At 37.6% G+C, this 23,058-nt stretch overlaps 1 long non-coding RNA gene across 1 annotated transcript; it reads right to left on the bottom strand.

Moving 5' to 3' along the window:
- Window positions 1–9,668: 9,668 nt before the first annotated feature.
- LOC149837169 (uncharacterized) lies at window positions 9,669–12,579 on the bottom strand. The gene is made up of 2 exons (XR_016432082.1): window positions 12,443–12,579; window positions 9,669–10,158 (listed from the first exon to the last, which is right to left on the bottom strand). It is a non-coding gene; the product is annotated as an uncharacterized LOC149837169 (long non-coding RNA).
- Between the last annotated feature and the right edge of the window lie 10,479 nt (window positions 12,580–23,058).

The following is a 23,058-nucleotide window of genomic DNA, read 5'->3' on the forward strand; positions in this document are numbered from 1 at the left end:
ATTGGTTCTAAGCACACAAATGATTCATAACACTATCAAAGGAGCAAATGGATCAGCTAGATCAAATGCACTTTCGAGATTTTTTGAGGTTTCATCATAGACTATTGGTTATAGTCTCATAGATTCCATGCAGTTTTGAAATTATGCAAAGAAAACCTTCTAGTTCTCTGGATTTGAGTTGACTATCAAGGAGACTAAATGAAAAGTTGCCTTGTGGGAGAGGGAAGGAAGGTCACAAACTAGACATGGAGTTGAGGGCATTCTTGCTCTATTTCTTTGGCACTTGTGTGTTTACTGACAATGGTGGGAGGACGGTCCATGCATCTTATGTGCAGTTTGTGTAAAATTTGGTGTCGATGACTTTTCATGGGGGACAACTTCACTTGCACACCTATATGCAAGTCTGACGGTCCATGCATCTTATGTGCAGTTTGTGCAAAATTTGGTGTCGATGACTTTTCATGGGGGACAACTTCACTTGCACACCTATATGCAAGTCTGACTCAAGAGAAACTTCTACAAGTATAGAAAGAGCTACTTGCTACAAAGGAGAAACTTCTACAGGCCCAAGAGAAGAGCTGCTTGTTACGAAGGAGAAGCTTCTACAGACTAAGGATACAAAGCTTCATGACCTTAGAGCATGCAATCAAGTTTAACATCTACAAGAGTCGCAACCCTTAGATTTTTTGGCTATTTGATCCTTAAGTTTTAAAGAAACATGAAATGATTTGTAAATAACATACCTTTTTTATTTTGTGATTGATATTATTTATGAATTTTATAATTCTTTATAAATAGCATACCTTTTTATACCATGATTCATATTATTTATAAATGTTTTAATTCTTTATAATGTTGCAATTCTTTGTAAATAACATACCTTTTTTATACTATGTTTGAAGGAATAAATGTATTGGCAGGTTTTATACTTTGTTAGGATATAGCATGAACCATACCGAGATTGAGAGCTTGACCTCCCGGCTAGCTACTGTTGGGGTCCCCGTGGCGGTTCACTGCAGTGCCTGGTGGTCCGGGGACCACTGAGAGTGTATGATTTATTGTCTGACTAACATGTAGAATTGAGGTGTTCTACGGGGTTGCTACGCCCATAGACGACTATGACCGATATAGCCGATTTAGTGATAGTTGTTTTGAGAGAGTGAATGAGGGTAATTAAAATATATCAACTTGTGTGGTGTGGCGAAAACTAAACTAAGACTAGGGCTTAGAGCCCACTACAATTGTAAGTTTAAATGCTTATTTGCTTACAATTATTTTTTATTGGGTTGTAGACTCACCCCCAATGTTTAATTATAACTGTAGGTTTCGGTCATATTAACACAAATAGAACGTGAGCAGCTTCTTCGTCATCAGTAGAGTACTTGGTAGATTTCATTTCCTTGTCATTGAATAAAGATGTAATTGCTTTTCTTTTGTTATGAACGATGAACATTGTAAGGAAAAAGTTGATTATGAAAATAAAAAGAATTTTTTTTAGTCACGTTTTCTCTGTCTGAATTTTGAACTTTTTCCCTTTAGGAAGTAATACCAACCGAACTCGGACTCTCGAGGTCCCAAATCAGGGTATTACACATACACTACTTCGTGATAGGTAATATAGTTTATGAATTATATATTGAGACATAAACCAGTCATCAATATAGGTGATATCTTGAAAATATTGCTAGATTTTTTGAGAAAATAAGTTGGCTGATACTATCGGAAAATTCTTGTGATATTTATGATTTTTTTTCTTATTTTATATTTGTACTTTGTGTTTCTTTTGTATTTTAAATACTTTCCGAACTTATTTCCTTATATTTTGCAAGAAAAATTGATACAAAACCTATTATTTTCTTATCTTTCTTATTATTTTTTATATTTTTAAATTTGTTAAAACTTCTAAGATTTTCCCAAGAAAAACCAGTTTTTGAAAATCTCTCTGAGAAAAATCCTCGCTGAGATATTACCTTGAACGATGTGACTGTGATATAAACTTTTACGACGAGGATGTGATGCTTTGTCATCTTGACACAGGAACAATTCACTCGTTAGAAATGACTTAACCTAGCTGGACTCAGATATGATTCAAGTGTTAAGCTCATGTTTGAGTCCATGGTTGCTCAAACTTTAGACCAAGCTGCAATAATGGAACTCTGAGCTGATTATGTTAGTACATAATACAACTGCTCTAATGTTACTTTGGTCCTTGTTTGCCGTGTTGAACCACTCTTTTGGGCATTCTCATGCACGTGGTTGTGGCGTGTAAGCCTGCATGTTTATTTGCGTTAAGACAACCTTGTCTTTTCAGCAAATAAATAGTTACCTATAACATTTTCCTTGGTTTTGTTACTGATGCAGAGTAGGACTGGGTCCAGCTTACACCAAATGACCCAGGCAAAGAACCGAGTCTGCAGATGGGGATTGACGATCGGATTCAGGTGGCGGATCCGATCCAAATGGTGGTACCAAGGCGCCAGAATGAAGCACTCCTGACAAGCACGAGGAATGCAGACCCAGACGACCCAGATCTAGCAGCAAACAGATGTTGTCTCAAGTTCAGGTCCGAACCCGAGACCCGGATCCAGCGGGGGCCTTTAAAACCCCCTCTAGGGTTGCGTGTGCAAGTAAGAGGATTTTGAAGTTTGCAGTCGTCTTCCCTTTCAGCAATTTTACCTTTTGGGATATTCTTTTTTTTTTCTTGCATTGAGCCGTCTTCTCTACTTTTTTTTCTTTGTCCTTTTGTATTTGTTTTCTTCCATCAGTCTGAGCATTTATTTATTGTTCTGTCAGTCTTATGTTTTCCCCTATTGTTATTGCCTTTAGCTGTCAGTTGATTAGTAAAAAGCTATAAAGTTGTCAGTGTGTATCCCACGATGACCTTTCTGTCTTTTTCATATCACCTTTGCATCGCACAACTGGAGAAGTCATGGTTCTGTGTCATTATTGTCGTCGGTGCCTTGTAGAAACAACCAACGTCGGCATTCGTTAGCCGCATAGGGCTCGGTTCCGCCTTTGCACCAACGACCATCAGCGTCAGGCCCGTAACGTGGGTGATTGCTCCTGTCGCTGCATCAAGACGCAACAGTGAGGGCACCCGTTATCGTGAGCAACACACCCTGCATCAAAGTGGTATCAGAGCACAAACGTCCTCCTTCGACAACAGAATGGCTCATGAGGCAAGGCACGATCATACCAGTGGAAAAGAGCGGGAGGAAACCGTCGTTGACGATTTGATGTTGTGGGTACTTGACGCAGTAACCCAAATTCTGGAAAATCTACATCGCATCAGCAAATAGGTTGCGGGTTTGTCGAGATGCGTGGACAAGATCGACGAATGACTCAAGGTCGTTGAGTCATCCGGAGGTGCGCGCACAACTTCGATGTTGAAAGCAGGGGCAGGCGTGGGTGACAGCGTGGACAGTCATGTACCCGTTGCATCAACCGACTCAGTTCAGCCGATCCTCCATGGTTGCACCATCGATCTTCATCAGGTACCTATTTCGGCTACCAGCATGAGCGCTGGTGTTTGTCAGTCCAAGCAAGGGGGCCTGGCCGTGTACCCAAACAACATTATTGGCGCACAGGCCTGGCCACACACCCCGATACTTGTGCAGTAGCTTAGGCTCAGGTCGCAAGCCCCCGTGATGCTGGGCCAGGTTGTTGGCACCACAACGTCAGTTGAGCCCGAGTCCCCTTTCTATGAACCTACTCATGGGAGCGTTATTGCAGTCCACCTGCGCGTTGGGGGTCCCAGATCCGTGTGGGCGGGTCCGAACTAGATCCGATTACTACCGGACCGAAGCCCAGGTCTCGGGGACCATCCTTTGGGCCCCTGGGAGTGGGTTCGAGTTCCAAAAACCCCTACCCAGTTGGGGTCAGTTCGCGGTTCGCTTTGAATCCGACCCGACCCGTTTCTTTTGAACCCCAAATTGGATCCCATACCGACCAAGCCCATATCGGACCTGGACGAATCTCCAGTTTGAATTTGAGTCGGATCACAACCAGACCCATAATCATATGGATCGTGGATCAAGTTCAAACCAAGCCTTTTATCCACACAACTCGATTCTCGATCCAACCTATCCAAATCTGGGTCCGACGAGTAGTTTAGGAATAAACCCGATCCACATCCAATCGGGCGAATCAAGCCAATATTATACCAACCCGACCCAATTCTCAAACCAAAGCCAACCCATTAACCCATCCCCGATCCAAAACCCAATACCGTATCCGGTTCAACACCACTATCCTCACCCGACCCATAACCCAAACCCATATTATCCCATTCCTATCCACCTAGGGCCCGAAACCCGACCAGTCTTTCCACCTATAGCAGGACCTCTTGTTATACCGGTGCCACAACGCCAGCCACAAATGGCTCCCGCCCACAGGCAAGCCAGACCGAGGCAGATTCAGCAAGGATTGGCGCGACCCGATCGTCGACCACATATTGTCGGAGTACGTCAGCACTAGCAGCCAGGCTAGCCGAGCTGCGATGATGAAGCAATATGGGATGATGATACTTTCTGGAACGAGTACCCCGCAGGCATGGTGGAGGCCCGTCATTAGAGAGCACCAGAGCGCCCCTCCACGTATGGGGTGAAGTTGGAACTTCCAGAGTTTGCAGGTCGGTTCAATGCGGAGCAATTCTTTGACTGGTCTTATGCCGTTCAGTTCTTCTTTGACTACCACGATGTAGCTGAGCACCGTCGTGTCTCCCTAGCCTTCACTCGGTTGAGAGGCCTAGCACAAACATGGTGGGTTGAGCTGCAGAAGTCGCGAGAGCGGCATGGACTAGAGCGCATGCAGTCGTGGGAAGAGATGCAGAGGTTGATGCAGTCTAAGTTCGTGTCGTCAGATCACGCTGAGAGAGCCTACAAGGAGTACATGACCCTGCGTCAAGGCACCAATACTATGGTGGAGTACACTGCTGAGTTCCATCATCTTTTCCTATGAGTGTAGATCAAGGAGACCACCCACCAGCAAGTCACGAGGTATATTTCTGGTCTCCATCCTGCTATTTCTGACAACTTCAGTTGTATCACAATCGAGTCATTAGATCAGGCAAGTAGTTATGCCATGAATATGGAGGAGAAATTGAAAAGGAGGCAGGAACATAGGACACCCCGTAGTGATCAGTCCAGTCAACCTAAGTCAAGTTTCCCAATCAAGGGAGTGAGCTCCACCCCTGGAGTCAAACCTAGCAAACCCGATCAGTTTGGACCCGCGTACCACACCCGATCCAAAGGTAAGCCCAGTGAGTCCACCGTTCGTTGTTTTAGGTGTAAAGAGTTAGGTCATATTGCATCCAAGTGTCCCACCATGAGTAAGAACACCCATCTAGCAGAGGGTATTGTTGAGTCTGCGTCTGATAGTGAGAGCGAGGGTGAGTTGCTTGTTGAGGGAGATGATGGGATGAAAGTTGTAGAGTTCGATGGCAGCATTAAAAATTTGTTAACCAGCCGTCATGTTTTGACCATATCCTGAGAGCCAGCACCGACAAAATGGTTGCGGAATAATATTTTTAGAACCCAGTGCAACTGTGAGGGGAGCACGTGTGATGTTATCATTGATACCGGAGCGTGCGAGAATATGGTGTCCGAGAGTATCGTGTCCACCTTGAACTTAAAAACAAAAAAACTGTCCCAACCTTATAAGATGACATGATTCAAGAAAGGAAACAGGGTACCTATCACCCTGCGTTGTCTAGTTCGGTTTTCCATGGAGGAGCATTACCACAATGAAGTGTGGTGTGATGTAGCCTCTACGAGTGCATGTCACATCCTTTTGGGGCGTCCTTGGCAGTTTGACCTTAAGACCATCCATGATGGCCGTAGGAACACATACACATTTATCTTTAAGGGTCATAAGATAGTTCTTCTTCCCACCAAGGAGACTGAGTTTCCCCGGCTCGCGGGCCTATTTGACCAGTCTTACCTCCTTGAGCTGCCCGAAGATTGGCACAATTCTCTTATGTCTACTATGTCTGATCTAATTGCTTACTGTGGAGACAACAAGTCGTCAGAACTGACTTTTTCTCAACCAGAGGAGAATGATGCAAAGTAGAACTGGGTCCAGCTTACACCAAATGACCCAGGCAAAGAACCGAGTCTGCACATGGGGATTGACGATCGGATTCAGGTGGCGGATCAGATCCAAATGGTGGTACCAAGGCGCCAGAATGAAGCACTCCTGACAAGCACGAGGAATGCAGACCCAGACGACCCAGATCTAGCAGCAAACAGATGTTGTCTCGGGTTCAGGACCGAACCCGAGACCCGGATCCAGCGGGGGCCTTTAAAACCCCCTCTAGGGTTGCGTGTGCAAGTAAGAGGATTTTGAAGTTTGCAGTCGTCTTCCCTTTCAACAATTTTACCTTTTGGGATATTCTTTTTTTTTTCTTGCATTCCACCCTCTTCTTTACTTTTTTTTCTTTGTCCTTTTGTATTTGTTTTCTTCCATCAGTCTGAGCATTTATTTATTGTTCTGTCAGTCTTCTCTTTTCTCCCCTATTGTTGTTGCCTTCAACTGTCAGTTGATTAGTAAAAAACAATAAAACAATCAGCATGTATCCCCTAGTGACCTTTCTGTTTTTTTCATATCACCTATGCATCGCACGACTGGAGAAGTCGTGGTTATGTGTCATTATTGTCGTCGGTGCTTTGTAGAAACAGCCAACGTCGACACTCGTTTGCCGCATAAGGCTCAGTCCCGCCTTTGCACCAACGACCATCAACATCAAGCCTGTTACGTGGGTGATTGCTCCTGTCACTGCATCGAGACGCAACAGTGAGGGCACCCGTTATCGTGAGCAACACACCCTGCGTCAGTTACCCACAAACTAAATGTCTTTTTACTGAGAGCCACCTCGTTGTAGTTCCAAATAATAGTTTAATCTAGTCTATGTAACAATGAAGCATTTATACTAGTTGAACTTTATTTCTTTTGGCTTTTGCAAAACTTATGGAAGTTTTGGTCCATTAATGGAGGCTTTGGTAATTTGCTCTCTCTCTCTCTCTCTCTCTCTCTATATATATATATATATATATATATATATATATATATATATATATATAACTGCAGACCTTCCTTGATGATCAGTCACTTAAAAATTGTGGTTGAATACTACAATGAGGAGATAATGCAAATTGTGAGGCATTTCAAAAAAACATGTTATTTGACAAAGGCAGTACGATCATTTTTCATGTATTTGCATAATCGCTTCCCAACTTTATCTTGCTTACTGCTACTTTTTAACACTCACTTCATAGCTTTAGTTTCAATCATAACTCCTGGATTCCATTTCGTTTTCTAGTAACTATGCATCGAAGCTTCCTTTTCTAGGTTGCGTCAATTACACCTTTTAACCATGTTTTTTTCTTTTAAATGGATCAAGACCAGAGTGTATTAGAATCGGTGGGGGCAACCCTGGGCTGTCGCTATCTAGAAAATAGAACAGTCCCCCTTCTAGTAGGACTCTTCTGTTCCTTAAAAAGCAATGGTGGTCGGTTTGACAGAAAAGCCCAAGTCACAGAGGGGTTTCAATGGTGATAAGACGCCACGCGTGGAATAGACCAACCAACCAACTTCGTCTTCAGTGCCTTGGTTCCGGGCATAATAAAGGCTTACAAATCTTGACATTTAAGATAATAACAGTTGAAATAAGTAAAACATGCTTCCATGGAAATGCAGACCAAAAAAAAAAGGGCTCATTGTCCAGGAATGAACGGAAGCAGATCAGATCATGCTGAACATGAGGATGGCCACGATGTCGGCATGAGCAAAAATGCTCATGTTCAGCATGACCTGATCTGCTTCCGGAATGAACGCCTTATCAGTTACCACTAAAGTCGCTACCCCAGCTGCAGCAGAAGAAACAATGGGTTTCGCCTTGTGGTGGGACGTTGCAGGTTCAAACCCCAGCTTGCTTGGTGGGGATCAGACTAAACCCAGCTTACCTTAAAAAAAAAAAAACGGATTTCTTCTGTTTGGACTGATTTAGTCCATTGACACAATTACTAATACCCTTATTGTGATTCCTATAAACTCCAACAATATATATACACACTTGGAAGCCAAAAGGTTGATGATAAGACCACAAAAACGGTAAAATAAATCTAAAAAGATAAAATATGCAAAAGGGGAAAATTCAAAGATTTTGCAGCACTCTGCTAGTTTGTTCAACCACCACAGCAATAACGTGTAAAGGCGGATTGTATATAAATAAAACGGAGGTAAAGGATGAATCATGAAACGATAAATACGAGGCATACGATTATGAGACAAACTTAAAATTTCTCACCCCTACATGATGGCAGTAGAGAGCTCGGTGAAGGGTGACAGAAGCAAAAAATAGAGAAGGTACCAACAATTTCATTCCTTTGTATGATAAAAAAATCGAGAATATTCTCCCATTGTAGCATGTCGTTGACATCTGATATCTTTTTTTTTTCACTCCGCACTAGAAAATCTGGAAACTGTTAATGATTTTACAGCAAAACTAAGGGTTCATGAAAGATTCCACAGATTTAGGAGAATGAATACAAATAAGAAACAATGGGCAAGCTAAATATGAAAGTTTCAACATTATTTTTAATATATGCTCCTTCTAATCCACATTTCAAAGGGTCACAAGGTTTCAACAATGGAAGGAAAAGAGTAAGAACATTGCTACCAAGGTTGAGAAACAGTAAAGTGTTCCATATGGACGTACAAGCATGTGTGCTAATGAGTGTCTTCATAAACATCGTGATCACTTCCATATCCAACGAACTCAAAACAATTTATCAGCCCAAAGACGAGAAAAAGTAGAAACAGGTGTTCTGACAGAAACCACGTACTACATGCAGGCTGCCTCTTGAAATTACTTCAAAAGAGAGGAAGGAAAAGAACAATAGAAAGAAGGATGATTTTACCCTCACTGAAAAGTGATACAGCAATATTGCCTTTCACAAAATCAAGATGTATCCTAGGATAACTGCAATTTAATCTCTATGCTTTTCATAATGCAATTTCTCCAAACTTTACCAGCTTTGATTCCCTTCTAGTGGACATTTTCACCTCAACTATATGTAAAATGAATTAAAATAATATTCTCTTGCACCATCATTGCTTTTGCTATCAATCAAATATAGCAAGCTCTCTGAAGATGTAGTGAAGAAAGAAATTAATTTATCACTACTTTAAACTTCACATGAAACTCTCTGATGTGAAGCTCTGAATGGTAGTGAATCTTAATGACTTACAAGTTTGAAAAACCGTAAATCATGTAGGATTAAAAGAAAGTAGATGCCATCAATAAAAAACCCAATAAAGGATAGGTCCGACCAATTTAACCAGCAACCTAAACGGAAAAAAAGAAACCAATAATTTTCAACAAAGATTTCTTATGATAATGATGATGTCATGATGGGGATTATTTTATGACGGTGGTACATGAAAACGGCAGAACATAACTCTGGTTGTTACAAATACCAACATGATACTCATGGCATCCAAGACTACTGAACCCCACCCACATAGACTGGGATTTCTAAACAAAGTTTGAAGTTTGAACTCTCTGGATGTTATTTCTTGCAATCAAACAGTACCTTATTTAAAACAGAAATTAAAACTGAAGGTAAGCATTCCACAACCTGTAAACAAGTACCTAAAATTCATTTTAACAATGGTTCCAGATTATTTAAAAAGTCAAGCACTTGCTGAAGTAGCAGAAGAATAAAATGTATTCCCTTGAAAAAACAAGAAGCTCAGGACCACACAAAAGAATTCTGCAGAATCATAGTCCACAAGACAATACCATTCATTTTGTTCTTATCAATCACAAGTCCTATTTGCAGACAATCACCAAATCTGTTGAAGTGGTACGTAATGTACATGAGGAGGAGATTTCAAGAAATTGCACTCACAGCTCCAAGGATCTGACACCAGAACATAGAATGTCACTGTCTAGGATTAAATCTATTCCTTCTGCCTGAGTTGGATCAAATGTATGTATAAATTTCATGGAAAGTTTGCTCTCCAATAACCTTTTGTAAGGACACATGATCATTTGGTGTACCCAATGGCTCAACTGTTATGCACCTTCTATCATTTCAGATGCAAATATGCAAACTGCTTCAGAAGCCTCAAGACTTCCCTGAGGATGACCCGCTTCTGCAGATATTGTTTACATTAGACATTGAAAGACTACAAAATTCTGAACAGATACAGTTGTAATATGAAAATAGATTATGAAGAAAGAGAAAGAGAGGTGAATTGTGTAAGACTTCTATGATGTTGGCTATACAAAGGTAAACTACACATGTTACATCATTATGTCACAAATTTTAAACAGTAGACAAACTAAAAAAAATGAAAATGCACTTCTAGCTCTACATGAAGCTACCCTTTTCTTTCTTTTTTCCCTTTTTCCTTTTTCTTGCTTCGATTGTATTTCCACAATCATCATTTCCTCACTCTTTTCAACTATCAATCAAACCACAACTAACCAGTCTTCCATTATCACCGGCGGCGTTATCAGCACATCAACCTATTCAGATGCATCCATATAGATGACAGTTTTGTTTATAAAACTGCAGCATGTTGTATGAATACAACAAAAACATCACATGCACAAGGGCTGACAAAGGACAGGCTGATCATGTATGAGAACCATAAGAAATTTCAGACACATTGCAGTGAACATGCTCTATAGGGGTATTAGTTTCATCAATATGAAAATTTCAAAAAAATTCTTTATTGTGCATAACTGCATTCATTTCTGTTGAAGAAGGCTCCACAAAAAAGTGGTATTCTTTTAAAAGCAATAAGTAGGGTCTGGACAAGCTTAACCAGCTATACTACTAAGTATATCCAGTACCCATGATAACTTTTTTTTTCCTTCCTACCCTCATTCTGCTACTGCAGTTTTGTTATGTAAGTTCAGTGAAATGGTTCTTAAGCATTGAGGATTTATTACAAAATCTTAAAGTCTAGAGCAGTTCTGCCCATATAAGGTAGAATATTTAAAGTTCAAGAATCATTAATAAGTCACTCCAGGTTTGGGAAGAGCAGTTAGAACTGGAAGAAAACTATTTACAAAGATGGAACGGTGGCTTATTACTTATTTGTCAATATGCCAATGCCACTATAACATAAAGGTGGTGGATAATGGATACACTTGTAGTGATGCTGTGCGCTATTAGTTAGATAAGTAATAATGAATGCCTTCACCATATGCTTGTACAAAAGAAGGGAAAAAAGATTATCAAAAACTGCATCAAGAAGTTCAAAAAATTGACTAACTAAAACCATAATCAACCAAAACAATAAAGAAACATAAATAAAAAAGAGGGTGCAGAATATATGAAAATCCTGCATGCTTCTAACTACAACTTCAATTAATTTGACTTATATCGAATCTGTCTGCTAGATCTAAACCTTTTAAGAAAGCTAAATCCCCACTATCCAAGAATATTAATGGTTACAGGATCATGTCAATCTTTATTTACCAAAAAACCGGGAAGCAGTACATGAAGCAAAATCAAGAATTGGTCATTTCAAATCTTTAGAGGATTTGGGATGCGAGAAGGGAGTAGGAAGCAGTATAGGGAATCACTTAAAAGGTGATATAGGGAATCACTTAAAATACTGATAAATTGATGGAGATAAGAAGATAACTTTAAAAAAATGAGGACCACAGTCAAGAACAATATTTCTATAGAAAATCTCTAGTGTACTTAGTTAAAAAAATAGCACACAAATCTATATTCAACAAAAGTACAAAATATTCAAAACACATCTTAATAAGCTTACTTTGGACATTATACATTTGAAATAATGAAGAGTTTGTATAATAATTTATGCATATTTTATCACATATATTACAGATCTAGGAAAACTCATGTAAGCCTAACAACATAAGTTAGCTACAGTATGATATTTTTGAGCAATAAATAAATATGCTAAGTTTTTATGTATACATGCCTACAATATGATATTCAATGCCAATGTAAAGTAGAAAATAATTGATTCTTTTCATCTAAAAAACAAACTCATAAAGCAATAACAAAATATATTCATATTATCTCAAAACTTGCAAAAAAAAATCAAAACGATTCCTATGATCGGGCATTCGGGTTTGGTAAAGATGCAAAAAATAAAGGATAGTTACGAATACTTGTATGCAAAAAGAGAAAAACAAAATACAGGAACTAGGGCATCATATGGATCTTCCAAGTTCCAAACCACGATTATCAGGAATGCGTATCACTAGGCTATACCCATTTTCTATTGCTAAAATTAAAGAAATGATCCCAATCACAAGAATCATCAAGGAATGGAAATCTTTACGTACAAAGAATCGATTAACTCACAAGAAAGCCTCAATGAAGAAATTGGGAAAGGATTAGACGACCAAGATAATGGAAACAAAGGATTAGGTCGAGATTATGATTACCCAGAGCTTCGATCGTGAAGAGCATTATAGTATCTGGACAAACGACCCGTGACGGGCTTGGATTGAGGGGGCTTCTTCCTCAACCCACAGACCTCTTGCACAAGGGGAATGTGAACCAGAACCAACTTCCACGCACCCACCCATCCTGAAATCCCATCACCCATCCGATTTTCTCTTTAAAATCAGAGAAATTATCCGAAGAAAGGGAAGAAAATAAGAAGTTCGATTAGCGAACAGTCACCCAAGATAATGAGCGAGAAAACGAAGAAGATAGCGAGAGCTGGACGGAAAATCAGCAGCGAGAGGTTTTCCCAGGCAGACATCTCTCTCTCTCTCTCTGACCAGTTTTGTTCGTGAGTAGGGCTGCGAGATGAGCCGCTCGAGCTCGTTCGAGTTTGTGAAATAGGCCCAGCAAGCTTGAGCATGAACAAGTACCAATGTCCTTGCCTTTAAAAAAAATGAACAAGTACCAATGTTCCGCTCGGCTCAGTTCGCATAGGCTCATTAATTAATAATAAATATAGTTTACACATCATAGAGTGAAGATAAGTGTTGGGGTTGCAAGCAATAAGTTTAGAGTTCAAATCCACTTGCTTACAAGTTCAAACAATTATTTATTTTGTAAATGGGTCGATTTGAACTTGATTGAGTAGTCTAGGGTCTATTCTATTAGTTTTAACTTCAAAAAAAATAAATATATTTTTTGTAAATGAGTTGGGGATATAAGATTTGGTATACAGGAATAAATAGGAATAGGAACAGAGTAGGGATTGTTATGAGTCGTCAGTTTATAGATAATGTAGTTGAGGTTCGTAGGAAGGGTGATAGAATTTTACTTATTAAATTAGTATTAGGTACGGATATTATTAATATTATTAATGTTTATGCACCTCAAGTAGGTTTAGATGATTCCATTAAGCATCAATTTTGGGAAGATTTAGATGGAGTAGTACAAGGGATATCTTATGGAAAAAAGCTTTTCATCGGCGGTGACCTTAATGGACATGTAGGCATTAGTAGGGATGGATTTGAGAGTATACATGGAGGCTATGGTATAGGAGAAAGAAATGAAAGTTGAGAAAGGATTTTAGATTTTTGTTTGTCCTATGATATGATCTTAGCAAACACTTGGTTTAGGAAGAGGGAGTCTCACCTAGTAACATTTAAAAGTGGGGTTAATACGAGTCAGATAGATTTTTTCCTACTTAGAAAGAGAGATAGGGGTTGTTGCATCGATTGTAAGGTTATACCGGGAGAAAGTGTAGCTACAGAACATAGAGTCTTAATTTTAGATCTTAGAATTAGACAATGCCTCAAAAGGGATAGACATAAGATAGATCCTAGAATTAAGTGGTGGGCACTGAAAGGAGCTAAACAAGGAATGTTTGTAGAACAGGTAGTTAAGGAAGTTGATTGGTGTCTCGAGGAGGATTCAGAATCAATGTGGAATAAGATAGCGGGTGGCATGAGAAAAGTGGCTAAGGAGGTATTGGGTGAGTCTAAAGGCGGTGCACCACTAGGTAAGGATACATCATGGTGGAACGAGGATGTCAAAGTAGCTATTAAGGTTAAAAGAGAGTGTTATAGAAATCTAAGTAAGAGTCGTGATAATGAGAATTTGGAGAAGTATATGATAGCAAAGAAGGAAGCTAAAAAAGTTGTTCGAAACGCGAGGGCTAAGGTATATAAGGAGGTTTATGACAAGTTGGATACCAAAGAAGGCGAGAAGGATATTTATAGGCTTGCAAAGATGAGAGATAGGAAATCGAAGGATTTGGGTATGGTTAGATGTATCAAAGATGAAACGCAAAGGGTTTTAGTCAAAGATGAGGAGATTAAGGTGAGATAGAAAGATTATTTTGATAAGCTATTTAATGATAGTCATGCTCAAGATCTTGGAGACATCTCCATTCCTTTTCATGAGATAAATCGTGACTTCATGCACAAGATTCAAAAGGCTTGGAAATGCTTGGGAGAGAAAGGTTTAGAATGGTTGACAAATCTTTTTAACTTGATTTGGCGAACAAATAAGATGCCTAATGAGTGGAGGAAGAGTACTTTGGTGCCTTTATATAAGAATAAGGGTGATATACAAGATTGCACAAACTATCGTGGTATAAAACTCATGAGTCATACTATGAAACTTTGGGAGAGGGTGATTGAGTCTAGGTTGAGGAAGGTTGTCATGATATCGGAGAATCAGTTTGGTTTTATGCCTGGAAGATCAACTATGGAAGCTATACATCTTCTTAGACAACTTATTGAAAGATATAGAGAGAGGAACAAAGATTTGCATATGGTTTTTATTGATTTAGAAAAGGCATACGATAGAGTACCTAGGGACGTTCTTTGGTGGACAATGATGAAGAAAGGTGTTTCTCTCAAGTACATTAGTATAATTAAAGATATGTATGAAGGAGTAGTAACCAATGTCCGCACTTGTGGAGGGGTGACAACCAATTTTCCGATAACGGTTGGGTTACATCAAGGATCTGCTTTAAGCCCTTTCCTATTTGCGATAGTGATTGATGAGCTTACGAGATCAATTCAAGAAAATGTACCGTGGTGTATGTTGTTTGCTGATGATATTGTTTTGATTGATGAGTCTAGAGTTGGGGTTAATGCTAAGTTAGAATTATGGAGACAGACATTGGAAGCTAGAGGTTTTAAGTTGAGTAAGAGTAAGACGGAATATATGGAATGTCGGTTTAGTAAGCAACGAAGTAGTGATGGGAGTGTAGTGAAGCTCGGTGAGCAAGAAATACCGGTGAATGATTATTTCAAATATTTGGGATCCATCATTCAAAAGTATGGAGAAATTGATGGGGATGTAAATCATAGGATAAAGGTTGGGTGGATGAAATGGAAAAGTGCAACTGGAGTGCTGTGCGATCGTAGAATGCCATTGCGGTTGAAGGGAAAGTTTTATAGGACGACTATTAGACCCGCTTTACTATATGGTTCGGAATGTTGGGCTGCCAAGAGACATCATATTCAAAAAATGAGTGTAGCTGAGATGCGGATGCTTAGATGGATGTGTGGAAATACAATAAAAGATAAGATTCGGAACGAGGAGATACGTAAGAAGGTAGGTGTTGCACCCATTGAAAATAAGAGGCGAGAGAATCATTTACGGTGGTTTGGACATATTCGGCGAAGGCCTAATGATGCTCCAGTTAGAAGGTTGGAGAAATGGGAAAATATATTAGTTAAAAGAGGTCGGGGTAGGCCTAGGAAGACTTGGATGGAGATGATAGGAAAAGATATGAATGCTTTGAACCTCATCGAGGACATGGCATTGGATAGAAATGATTGGAGGAAAAGGATTCATGTGGAAGACCCCAAATGAATTTCTTTTTTGGTTCATATCGCTGACCCCAATGGTTTTGAGATGAAGGCGTAGTTGTTGTTGTTGTTGTTGTTGTTGTGAGTTAGTTCGCGCTTGACTCATTTAGTTGGAAGCTTATCATGAGTTCAAGCTCAACTCGACTCAACACAAGAAATGAGCTGAGCTTGAACACCCTTTGTTCTATTGGTTTGGGTTGATTAGGAGCCTTGGTTGTAAACCTTTTGAGTGGCTTTTCGTACTCGCCTTTGACATGTTTGAAACCCTTGTAAATAGGATTTGCGTTGGGCGTGGGCCAGGTCAACCTAATTGATTAGGACAAGCACACCCTAATTTAGTGCTTGGGTTTTGGTCATGTAGTTGGGCACACAGGACCCCTACCAGATATCTCTTAAGCCCCACGTGGCAGAGGGATTCGAACCTGAGCATTCAGCTTGGCACAGGACCCAGCTTACCACATGGGACACCTGTCTCTAAAAGATTTCTACTCCAAACCTAAGCCTCCACCACGTTGACATCTAAGTCTTCAGGCTTTTGTTTAGGAAATGGTACCCCTTTAGATTTGATGGTAATGAAGAGAGATGAATTTGAGGAATTTATCTTATTTGGCAGCATTTTTAATTGCTTTAGCGCACATTTGGAAGCAAGAAAAGATCTTGTAGGAAAAGAAAATTCGGCCCATGAGAAGTTTTTCAAAAGAAACTTTTCTGCTTGTTTGTGTAGCATGAGAAAAATGGGCTAGAAAAGTATGAGAGTTTTTTTTTTTGCAGTTTGTGTGTTGGAAAACGGGTTGAAAACTCTCTCTCTCTAGCAAATTATCAACACCAATCTGATCATAAAACCACGAGGATCTCCCAGGATTGAAAATTGACAACCTATTATTGTCCAACCAAAATCCCACTTTGAGAACGGGTAGATTAAGTCCTAAGTAACAAAACCAAAATCCCACTTTGAAAAACACCACCACCCATAAAAAAAGAAATACATTTCATCACAAAAGTTAAAACTCACAAAAAAAACAATAGATTATCAACCATAAACTCACAAATAACTCCATCACCTATCGTCCAAAAATGCACCCCATCAACCAAGTGAAAGAAAAAATGACAGAAAAATTCAATTCATCTCCTTCAACCGAACAAACACCATTTCAAGAAGACCAACCATCTTTCACCTTCAAATCCCCTTCAATCAAACCAACACCATTTCAAGAAGACAAACCATCTTTCACCTTCAAATCCCCTTCAATCAAACCAACATCATTTCAAGAAGAAACTCTTTGCAACACTGTGACAATTATTTGCAGCATAATAGTAAGCATCCGTAATCTTAGCATTACAACCATAACACATGTAGTCTACACATTAAAATCATAGTCATACAAACTTAAACAATAACATCCATAGTCTTAGCATTACAACCATAACTTGTGAGAAGTATTATTCTTATAAATCAAATAATTGTAAGATGACAATAATCTCTCCAAAGCATGCTTACAATTCATAGACGGAGAACTTTGGTGATTCCTCGCTCCACACTTAGAGAGATTGCGTAGTTTCTTTATCGGACAACGACTTAAGTTTTTGTTACTTGTGACATCTTGTTCAAACTGGTCATCATTTGGGTTTTGTTCCAGAATAAAATTGTAAAGCTTGCATGCTGCAAGCAAAATATTTACTTGTATCATTGAGGTATTTTAAGCATAGAAAAACAAGCTTTCAATAAACCAAATGTGTGCTCAATAACATTCTTCAATGATGCATGATGATAATTGAATATTTCTTCTTTTTTGGGTGGATGAGCTTCATAATTTGTGTATTCTTGCAAATAGTATATGATTTTTTTAAATGGTTCTAGGAATCTAATTATATTAGGATAGCCTGGATCAACAAGGTAGTACTTTCCTATATATATATGAAAACTTGTAAATTAACATGTCAATATACCAATGAGAACATAAAAAACAAACTTTTTTTAGATTTGAAAATATACTTTGAGGTACTTGGAGTGGGCCATCTCTTCTATCAAATGCATTATACAAAATTCTTGAATCAGATGTTGAACCCTCCCATCCAGCTAATACATAGTGAAACTTTATATCAAAGTCTACTACAACCATCACAATTTGTGTGAGTTGATTCTTTCGATTGTAAAATTGTGCTTGTTCTTTTATTGGTATACATACAAGTATATAAGTTTTGTCAATGGCACAAATGCAGTCCTGCAAAACAAGAATATTATTTTAGACTTATAATTATTATGAATTAATGTCTTATGAAAAAATATTATGAATTACATAAAAAAATTTGTTTACCTTAAAATATTGATAGAATTGAGGGTCACCACTTATTTTTGGTGAAATTGTAGTGTCTGGCATTTGAATATACTCTGGTCCAAATGCACAAATTGCATCTAATACTTTATTGAACTACTTGCTAATAATTTCACCGAAATGTCTACATGTTGAACAACTCAATTGCGTTCATTATGTTCCGATGTTAACAAGAAAATGACTTATTCTTCAACCATTACATATTGTCAATCACGTAACAAACCCTTTGTTTGTAATATATTACATAATTCTTAAAATGTCTGACTCCATGTGTAGTAAATCAAAGTAATTTTGATGATTTCTATATAACAAGTCCCATACAACATCCACTCCCTTATGAATGGAATCATAAACAATATTTTTATATATTTTGTAGTAGTTTACAAGGAGAAGTACCATAATAATAATAATACAAGTAAAACGTCTTCATCTTCATGTCTCATTTTCCCTAATGAGAGATAACATAATTATTCATCAAACATAAAATAAATCAAGTTCTCATGATAAAAAAGAGTGTATACAGACATTTTAAAGATTATAATAAAGAAAGCATGCCATAGATTACATTGTATTAATCATGACATACACATAATATGAGTCATAAAAAACTTAGGCACATCAAAAAATATATGATAAATGTTTTTCATCTTCACCCTAGCCAAAATAACAAAAAGACGAATAACTTAAAGCTAGGTACAAAATGAGGGGAGGTGCCTTCCATTACACACAATATATATATATATATCCACCCTAGCTAATATAAAGAAGACAAAATTGAAAGACAAGTTCTTTCATCCTTATAGCTAGGTACAAAATGAGAGGAGGGACTTTTAACCCATTCAAACAATGGGTTCACTCCCCAAACTTTTTAAACAACCAAAAGAACCTACACTCTTTCTTCATAGAAAGAAAATCATGAGCCTTCCTTTCATTTTCAAATAATCTAATTGCCTTGCAAAAAGTTTCATTGTCTAGGCTCACAATTTTCAAAAGATGTGGACCGCTCTTTAACTAACTCTTGCATGACTTCACCAATATTGTTGCTGCATCTATAATAAAATCTCAAGATTTTCTTTTTCTTTTTTATTCTTCAACCCTTGCATTCCTCTCAAGACATATCAGTCTGAGTTTCTGCCTTAGAAGATAAGGAAACAAGGTCATCATGGTCAAATGTGATAGAAATATCTTGTTTCACTTGCTCTTTTATCAGATTGGATGATGGTGTAACTTTATGAACATGCACTGTAAAAGATTGGGACCCCATTGCAGATGAAGTACCAAAACAAAGAGCTAAATTCTCATAGTTAGCAAATGATGCAACCTAAACTTCTTATACTTGGGATATGCTTACATGTAAGTACAAAAATCTATTAATTAACTAAATTATAAATTAAGATATAATACAAACCAAAATGAATTTATTTTTTCCATTGCTTACCATCACATATTTAATCCATACATCATCGGTAACTTCAATTTGCTTGATCTCAGGGTTTATTTTCACACCACTCAAGCTTATAATCTGATGCATAATTCTGTAGTTGCTCTGCAAAGTCTTCAACCTATTTCTTATGTTATCTTTGTATTATTTTAGAAAAAAATTGCTATGCATTGATTCTCCATATCGGTATATCCTTCACTTGTGAATCCATTGGGTATCTTCCTTCCATTAGTCACTTGGTCTTTCATTGCTTGAATAAGAACAATATCATGTGCTTTGCTCCATGTAATATTCTCTTTCTTTTGAGAGGATTGAGACTCCTCTTGTGTCTCAAGTACGTTCTCATCAATGTCAAATGCATATTCAGCTATCCCTATTTTCACATTTATAATATGCAAATATATGAGTAAACATACAACAATGATCATAACAAAAACATATGAAAATCAATCATGATTAGGCAACATAGAAATAGACTAGTATTATAATGTGTGCAACAGATCTCAAGCCACTTGTACAAATGAATCCCTATTTTGGATCCCAATACATTTGAATGGGTCTTTGTTTATATGAATATGAAACATAAATGACAAACTATAAGTTGTTTAAGCTCTAGATCTGCTCTCAACTTTCTCTGGTGGACTTTGAGAAAAACTACTTCCAGGGAATTAGAGTTGGAACTCCAAATCTCCAAAGGTTACATGGTTGTATGGACAAATGAGGATGCTAGCCATTCAGAACCTTTGTTCTCCATTTATTTTTTATTGAATCATCAGAAAAGTATGAATCAATATGGGGTTTGGAAGTCTTGATTGAATTTCTTAATGAAGTCGTGCATTTGTTTTACATTGATATTTTTTGGTTGAATTTACTAGTGCAATTGTGAAAGTTGTGTTGTCCACAAATTGTTTGAGTAAATTGGTTAACTAACATAAAGAAATATGTACTTGCAATTGGAGAAAGAGATATTGTTTACTATCATTATTTTTGTTAGATTTATATTTATTTTATATTCAGTGCTGGTCTATGACTATCTCGACTTTATATTGGATGACAAAACTCTTTTAATATTGGATGTTTAAGGTAGGATTTAATTAATTAGATTTAATTGGAAAGCAAATGGTGTTGGCATAGACCGAAATATAAAAAAAAAACAAAACCACATACCAGTAGCTGCCATGGACGAAAGTGAGCGTTGATGTGGGTGCTCGATGTTCTCCTCAGCCTATCAATGCCCACAATGAGCCCAGGCCATCAAGTCGATGGTGAGCAGGACTCTAAACCCAAATGAGAGAAAGCGAGCACCTTGGTTACACTCATTAAGCAACCATGCCCCAATTTATAGTGGGAGGAGAGTGGGGGGTTAACATACATAGAATTCATGTATGTGAACCCTTCACATTCCATATTGAATGTAAACTCTTCACATTCACGTAACCCCCTCCTCACTAACTTCCCACTAATGCTTTTATTAGTGTCTTGTGTCAAACCGGGTCACTCAGAGTTAGACCTGATCCAAAATGTCCAACATTCTCTCACTTGATCTATTGACACAGAAGGGCATAAAATTGAGGTTCTTTACCATTATCTCGATCCAATTTTTATGTGGGTTCACATGGTATCTGGTATCATAAGAATGAACCATATGAGTCATGAAGATGAACACCTCTATATGAAATATCATATTTTCATGCACTACAACATAATTCATTTTCATTGCTTTAGCATGTTAAGATTATCTTTATAAATAGGTTGGTCTCTAACCCATTTTATTGGTTATTTAATATTGTTATTTTGTTATTCTCTCTACCTAAATGAGAGATCCTTTATGCAAAATCAACAGTACACAAAGCCATAGAAAATCAATTTAGTTTTATAAATGTGATCACATATAACCATAATGTATTGTCATACATCAGAAGAAATCAAACATACCCATCCTCTTTACATGTCGGGAATATAATCTCGGTGCTAGCCCTTAGTAAGGGGATCCACAATCATTTCTTTTGTATAGATTGTATTAATGAACACTAGATGATTTTCATTCATTTGTTTAACAATAAAGTACTTTAACTCCATGTATCGACACAAGGTTGAGCTCTTGTTGTTATTCGAAAAGGATGCAATAACTTCATTATCACAAAAAATATTTAGTGGTCTCTCAATAGAGTCCACAATACCAAGACCCATAATGAAGCTTCTAATCCATATGGCCTGAGATAAAATCTCATTTAAATCAATAATTTTTGCCCTAATGACTTTATAAAATTCCTTTACTGTCCTATACTGAGAGATGTCACCTCGAATATTATTAGTCACTCACGATTGCAAAAGCAATATGCTAAGATTATTTGAGCACTCCGACTTCTCATAGACATCTTTTTAAGCACTCCCACTTTTTATAGACAACCTTTAGAGTGACTCTTCTATTCTTCGTATGAGTAGAAAATTAATCGCTCTATACAAGAATTATATTGAAAAGGTAAATGTGAGACCCTTTATTATTCAATTTTTTTGAGACAAACATAATTGGGCCATTATCGTTTCACTTTTATGAAAATTATAATACTCATAGTTGCTTCGTCTCTTCAATTTATGAGCAATTGACTTTAATTGGTGAAACTAATAGATCATCTAACCAAAGGCAATTCAATACTGTAATTTAGGTACAAACATACTTTATGGGCTGATATACACATCTACTATTATACTCTGTGTGAATTTGGAATACAATGACCTACTTTGGGTAAAATCATTGTTTTATAAAGTCACACACAATCATACTACCCAATCTTAACACGGTCTAAAAAATCTTTAATCAACACAACTCAGATCACTTTGCAGATTAATGTATGAGTTTGTTAATCGAGATCTTTTACCGCAAACATATTCATATCATAGAGTATGCCCATGCACACATGATAATGCATGTATATTCATGATAAAATATGTATTATGTCATCAAAAAATATAAATTCATACTTCAACTTATATGCATAAATAAATTTTAATGAAAACACATCATATATGTCATGAATTTAATTATAATTCACGCTTAAATATCATGTATAACTTAAATAATATAAAATGCATGTATAAGATATGCAAAAGTCTTGATTCCATAAAAATAAAGACCTATAAAACATGAAAAAATGACAAAAATGTGTTCTTTATGGGTAATACCCCGGGTTTTTATGCTGGAACCGATCAAAAAGTACTCTAAACCAGTCCCAGAATAGACGAATCGCTCTGAAACATGTACAAATGCATATAAACCCCTAAAACCGAATGAGAAAATCCCCATTCTTTCATAGATTCATGAAAACAAGGTTTCTACATTCAGAAACCAGTAAAAAACTGATAGGAACCGGTCAAAAATGCTCCAAACTGGTTCTAGAATGCATAAAACTGGTTTAGTCCTTTTAATAGTATATGGACCTTATTTTGGATCTGATTTGATCCAATCCTGATCTAGATCCAGTTCTAATGGATCTCGA

Source organism: Nuphar pumila, chromosome 5 (genome assembly GCF_984573655.1).
Source record: "Nuphar pumila chromosome 5, dmNupPumi1.hap1.1, whole genome shotgun sequence".
In the NCBI taxonomy this organism is placed as follows: Eukaryota; Viridiplantae; Streptophyta; class Magnoliopsida; order Nymphaeales; family Nymphaeaceae; genus Nuphar; species Nuphar pumila.